This window comes from Eucalyptus grandis, chromosome 1, assembly GCF_016545825.1.
Source record: "Eucalyptus grandis isolate ANBG69807.140 chromosome 1, ASM1654582v1, whole genome shotgun sequence".
In the NCBI taxonomy this organism is placed as follows: domain Eukaryota; kingdom Viridiplantae; phylum Streptophyta; class Magnoliopsida; order Myrtales; family Myrtaceae; genus Eucalyptus; species Eucalyptus grandis.
The window spans coordinates 33665183-33671182 of NC_052612.1; positions in this window are offsets into that span (position 1 = coordinate 33665183).

Genomic DNA, 6000 nt, shown 5'->3' on the forward strand with positions numbered 1-6000 from the left:
GCGTCACGCGCGCCGTGCACTCAGGCGGCTCATGTGGGCACGTGTGAGGTCCGATTGGAGCGTGGTCAGCGGTGTTTGGTTCGTATGAATGTTGTCTACACTGTGATATAATTATTTTATAGTTTTGAATTTTATAAATGTATAAAAATGCGTAGGAAATCCTATGTAGGCGTATTTTTTGGGGTTTAATGCATAATTTATTCATTTGTAGCTTGTATTTTCTTGTGGTTTAGGAAATACAGTAGCTAGCTTGTGTGCAAATAATGTCACATATGTTGTATAGAGCTTGGTTCGATGATATCATGTATATAGTTTAATATACTTGCAATTTTCTGGTTGCTAGAAAATTCGAACAATGATAGGAAATCCATTATATGTTGAATTGCGATTTTGATTATAGTTGAAGCATGATTGTTATTTGCTCGTTGGTTCATATCATGTTATGTTTTTATGTTAATGGAAAAATGTAGAAATTACATGAGGTCATGTAATTATTTTTCCTAGTGGGAGTTCGTAGATTGGTAGAATTTGAAAGAGTTCTCACCTAGAACTTAAAATTTGCACAAATTAAACTAATTAATGATAATAGAACAATTGTACATAGAAGTTGATTGGGAATATAGTGAAACTTTGCCTCTGTCTTTTTGTTGAATTATCATTAATTTAGTTTGTCTTTATTGCAAATTAAATATGTGTGTTACTCTAATAAAGTGTGTTAGTAATGATTCTGCGTTTATTATGTCAATGTGTTATAACAATTGATTATGACTTCGGCATCCAAGACCATTGTGGCTGGCAAATTAAACTAATTAATGATAATAGAACAATTGTACATAGAAATTGATTGGGAATATAGTGAACTTTTGCCTCTGTGTCTTTTTGTTGAATTATCATTAATTTAGTTTGTCTTTATTGCAAATTAAATATGTGTGTTACTCTGATAAAGTGTGTTAGTAATGATTCTGCGTTTATTATGTCAATGTGTTATAACAATTGATTATGACTTCGGCATCCAAGACCATTGTGGCTGATCTCAATAAGGGTGAGAAGCTGAACGATGATAATTATGATATTTGGCACTGAAAGGTTCAGTACATCCTTAAGGAGCAAGAGGTTTTGGAAACCCTCAACCATACCATGGATGAACCTAAGCATGGAACTTTAGCTCAACACAGGAGAGATCTAGAAGCTTATCAAGCTTGGAAAAAGAAAAATAGCATTGCTCGCATCACGTTACTGAGCTATATGTAATATGATCTCATGTGGGAGCTTGAAAGTTATGATCAAGCTCAAGCTATGTGAGTTGCCTTAAAAGATAAGTTTGGGGGTACATTTACCACTAAGCTGAGGAGACTCACCATTAAGTTTGACACGTTCCGAAAGCGCCCAAATGTAACGATGAGGCAGCATCTTCGGGAGATGTCAAACATGATCCGTGAGCTGAAATCGGCAGGTCACTCCCTTACTGATGAATAGCAAGTTCAGGCTATTATAAGGTCTCTTCTTGACAATTTGGAGCATATGAAGATCAATATGACGCATAATGAGAACATCGTCACTTTTGATGATATTGCGCGTCATTTAGAATTAGAGGATGAGCGCCTAAAGGCTGCAAGATCCTCTACTCATGCTTATGTTGCTTAATCAAGTTCGCGCAAAGCTTCGGGCTTCAAGCGCAAGAGGAATCCTCAATTCAACAACAAAGGGAAGAAAACTGATCAGGCACCTAAGAGAACTAAGACCTTCTTACGCAAGAAGCGTGGTGGGAAGAATGACAAGGCCAAGATGGAGTGCTATAATTGTGGCAAGATGGGTCACTTTGCTCGTGAATGCACTAAGCCGAAAAAGGTACCCTATTACTCCATTACTTTGAGTAATGCTTTTGTTTCTAGTACTGTAATGCTTGCCGAATCTCATCCAATGTGGACTGTAGACTCAAGAGCAACAGACCACATAGCTAGAGACCAAGAAGCATTTGTGGAGTATCATCGGATACCGTCTGGAAGAAGATGGATAGATGTTGGGAAGTGATCGGATTGGTGAAGTAATCGGATATTGTCCAGTTGAAGATCTTGTTGAATCGCGGGTGGGCACTTGATATTCGAATGGGGTCATCTGCTGCACCTTGGTAATCGGGTTCCGCCTTCTAGAATCACATCTTTCAAGTAGTACTCGTGAAATGAAAAAGCAAACAATCCAATGTAGTACATGGGGAACGTAAATACTAAATAATGGAAAATCAATAAGTTCTTGAGCTGTGAATTATAGGAGGAGACTCCGGATTATTCAAACGTTGGATTACGATTACAGGTGGCTTCAATTTCGCCGAGGATGACTAAAAACAAATAGTCTACGTTGATTAGTATCATTCCGACCTCTGTGTTTGTCAAGTTTCGACAGATATTAGCCATTTGCTTAGCTGATTAAATTTTTTCTTCTTGAAATATACTCATATTTATTTTACAGTCCCATCTTCCTATTGGTCAACGTAATGTTTGGTCATTATGTACTCAGATCCAAATACTCTTGTGTAAATTTACCAAAAATATGGAGGGAAGTAATTGTGCCCACCTAACCTTTCCCAGATGGTTTGGAGTAATCAAATCATGTTTGCATAAAAAAGATTAAACGAGATGACCTACTTCTTAGACGTCCATTTTTTTTCTGAGTAGAATGAATACTTTAACCTCTGACCTGAAGATTTAGGAAGAATCCGTTTGGCTATTAATAAACTAGAAAAGGAGAAAGTACCTACTTCTCATCCTAGGAGTGAACAAGCATGATAGAGTCCCCTCTCTGTCTATTCAAGTATTGAGTCCCGGACACTCCAAGTGCCAAAACTTGGCACACATTTACGTACAAAACTTTAGAAAGGTACACTTAAGTATCAAAATCGAAGAAAAATGGATCACTTAAGTGCCAATATCAAGAAATTCTAGCCAAAATACTGACGTGGCTTTTTTTGAGTGAGATAAGTGCAAAACAACATCATTTTGTATGCTAACATGGCTAGAAAAGCCGAAAAATGTCGTCATTGTGCCTCAAAATTGAATTTTAATATAAATATCAATTAAATTAAATTTTAAAATAAATTTTAAAAAACATTGTAGAACACATTTGGCGAGGGCTGTGAAAGCCTTCACCGCTGCCTCCCCTACATCATTAGGAAAAGTCGGTGACGGTGGGGGAGGGTCAGCCAAGACCCTCAGCTAGTGATGCCCTTGATCCGACTAGGCAAGGGTGACAAGGGTCGGCAGCCCTCGCCAAATTTGGGGGAGGGCCGCGACCTTCGCCCCAAATTTGGGTGAGGGCTTGCACGCCCCGCCATCAATTGGTCGGGCTCGACAACAAGTGGGGAGGCAATGAGGTCTTGCACAACCCTCACCGAACACATTCTGCAATCTTTTTCTTCTTCTTCTAGTTTTGAATTTAATTTAATTAATATTTATATTAAAATTTAAATACAAGGAAAAACGACGTCGTTTTGGTTTTAGCTCATCTTTGCTAACTCAGCTTCTCGGCAAGTCACGTAGACAACTTATATTATTAAACTTATATTATTAAAATAAGTCACGCTGGCTATCCAGCACCTTTTGCCAGAGTTGGTAATTAAATATCCCATTTAAAAAAAATTACGCTAAGGGCCTATTTGTTAAAATCTATTTCTGTTCCTCGGAATAAAAATTTATGTTCTTTTATTACGGGAAATAAAAAAAGAATATAAACATGTTTAGTAAAACTTTTGTTTTTGGGAATAGATTTGGAAACAAAAACAAGAAGTTAAAAAAAAAATAGCTTTTTATTCCTAAGAACAATTTTTAGAATTAATTTTTCTCTCTCTTCTTTTTTTCTTCTATTTTCTTCTTCTTCCTCCTTTTGGCCGATCGCCGGCCTCAGCCATGGCTGGCATCAGCAACCGGCCAAACGAGGGCCGGCACTCTTGCTAGAGCGTCGCCAACCCCCAGAGACACCAAGCCACGGTGAGGCTCGGCCTCCCTAGTTAGCGCGAGGCCAAACCTCGCCAGGCCAGGGCGAGGCCAACCTCGGCCGAGCCTCGCCTAGGGCTCACCTGGCCAACAGCGAGGCTCGGCCTCGCCCAAATCTAGTGAGGTCGAGGCTCGCGGACGTCGCTCGTCGGTCGCCGCCACGGTGGCCAACCACCGACCAAAGAGAAAAAAAGAAAGAGAAAAAAAGGAAAAAATAATAAAAGAATTAAAAAATTAAAAGAAATTAAAAATATATCTTAAAATTTTACCAAACATATTTCTATCCCGAGAATAGAAATTTTGGTAATTTACAAAACACGTTTTTTTGCTCAGAAATTGTTCCCAAAAACAGAAACTGAAAAAACCATTTCTCATAAAAAAAAATTCCTGGAACATAATGGTTACCAAGCGTGCCTTAAGTGTACATTTCGGAACTTTTGGCATTCGAGTGTCCTCCTTTACTAAATTTTAGGGGCACGGACCCCTAGAGTGCCAAAAGTTGGCATAAAGGGACACTTAAGTGCCAAAATCGGAGCAAAATGGATCACTTGAGTGCTAATCCGGCCAAAATCCGGCCAAATTGCATACGTGGCATTTTCCGCCGACTTCTTTTACTGAGGTGGCAAACGTTTAAAGAAAAAAAAGCCCATGTGGACGACAAAACGACGTCGTCCATCCACACTGAGTGAGCTGACCTAAACGACGTCATTTTTCGTTGGTATTAAACAACATCGTTTAGGTCATTTTGGCTTAAGCACACCTGGCCGTCGCCGTTCCTTCCCATCTGCGTTCACATTAGATCTCAGTCGTCGCCGCCCTTCTCTCCATCGTCGTCGCCGCCCTTCTCTCCATCGCCATTCACGCCTATAGGTGGTCATCGGTCGCCGTTGTTGGTTGTCGTCGCCACTCAGCATCGTTGGTCGTCATCCCCGCTCACCATCGTCGCTCCTCCAGGTTGGGCCCCTTCTCCCCCTCCCTCGTGATGAAATTAGGGATCGATTATTTTATTAGGGCTCACTCGATTATTTTATTAAGGCTCCGATGGAAATGCTGTTGAAATGCGCGCGCTTTGTTTGGTTACTCCCTTGTGTGGAGATGCTCGCCTCGGTCGATGATTTCTACAGTCGAGGCTCGAGTGAGACGAAATATTGACTAATGTGGAACTAGGAACTAATGTGTTTGAGTGAAAAGTTATTGAATTAGGTGGCTGGAATAATGGCCTTTAAGTGCTCTGCAAAGAGCACGCAACTTTGCTATCAATCCGCTTTTGTTCCTTTGATTCGATCTTTTCGTTCTTTTAGTCTTCTTTCCGATTGTTGTTTCTAATCAGATAGTCGACATATATGCAGGGCATTGAGGAGTGCAAAATTTGTTTTGATACTTTATATAAGTTCATTTACCTGCAAGGGACAAATTTGAAACCACATGTAAGTACCTCATTTTAAACTTTATAAACTATGAGCTCTTTTGACATGTAGTATTAGTCTACTGTGCAATGGATAAATTTAGGGCTTGGATTGTGTAATGACCTCTTAACACAATATATTAATGGCCAAACATTATAGATTAGGGTATGATTTCTCCTCTTGGCTAGATGAGAAACAGAACTTTCACCCTATAATTTTACATCAAACTTGCCTTAATGAAATTCTATATGTGTTTTCACAGGAAAAATAGATTTGATTAAGTGGATGTACATTCTCACATCGCAGGTTTAGTTCAGCAAAAGATAGTAGACAAAATTTCTTGGGCTGTGCTTGTTGTGGGGACCTATGCTTGTTGTGGGGACCTCTGTTTTTGGTTTATATTTTAAGGGAATGGAAGGCAAGGCAAATAATTAAAGTGGCGACCTCTAAGCTGTCATGTAGGGGCATATTCTCAGTGCGGGGGCCTCTGTTTTTTATTAATATTGTAGGGGAAGGGAAGGTAAATTATTAAAATGTCGACCTCTTTTTTGGCTGTCATATAGGGGCATATTGTCAGTGTGGGGACCTGTTTAATAAAGTCCATGAGA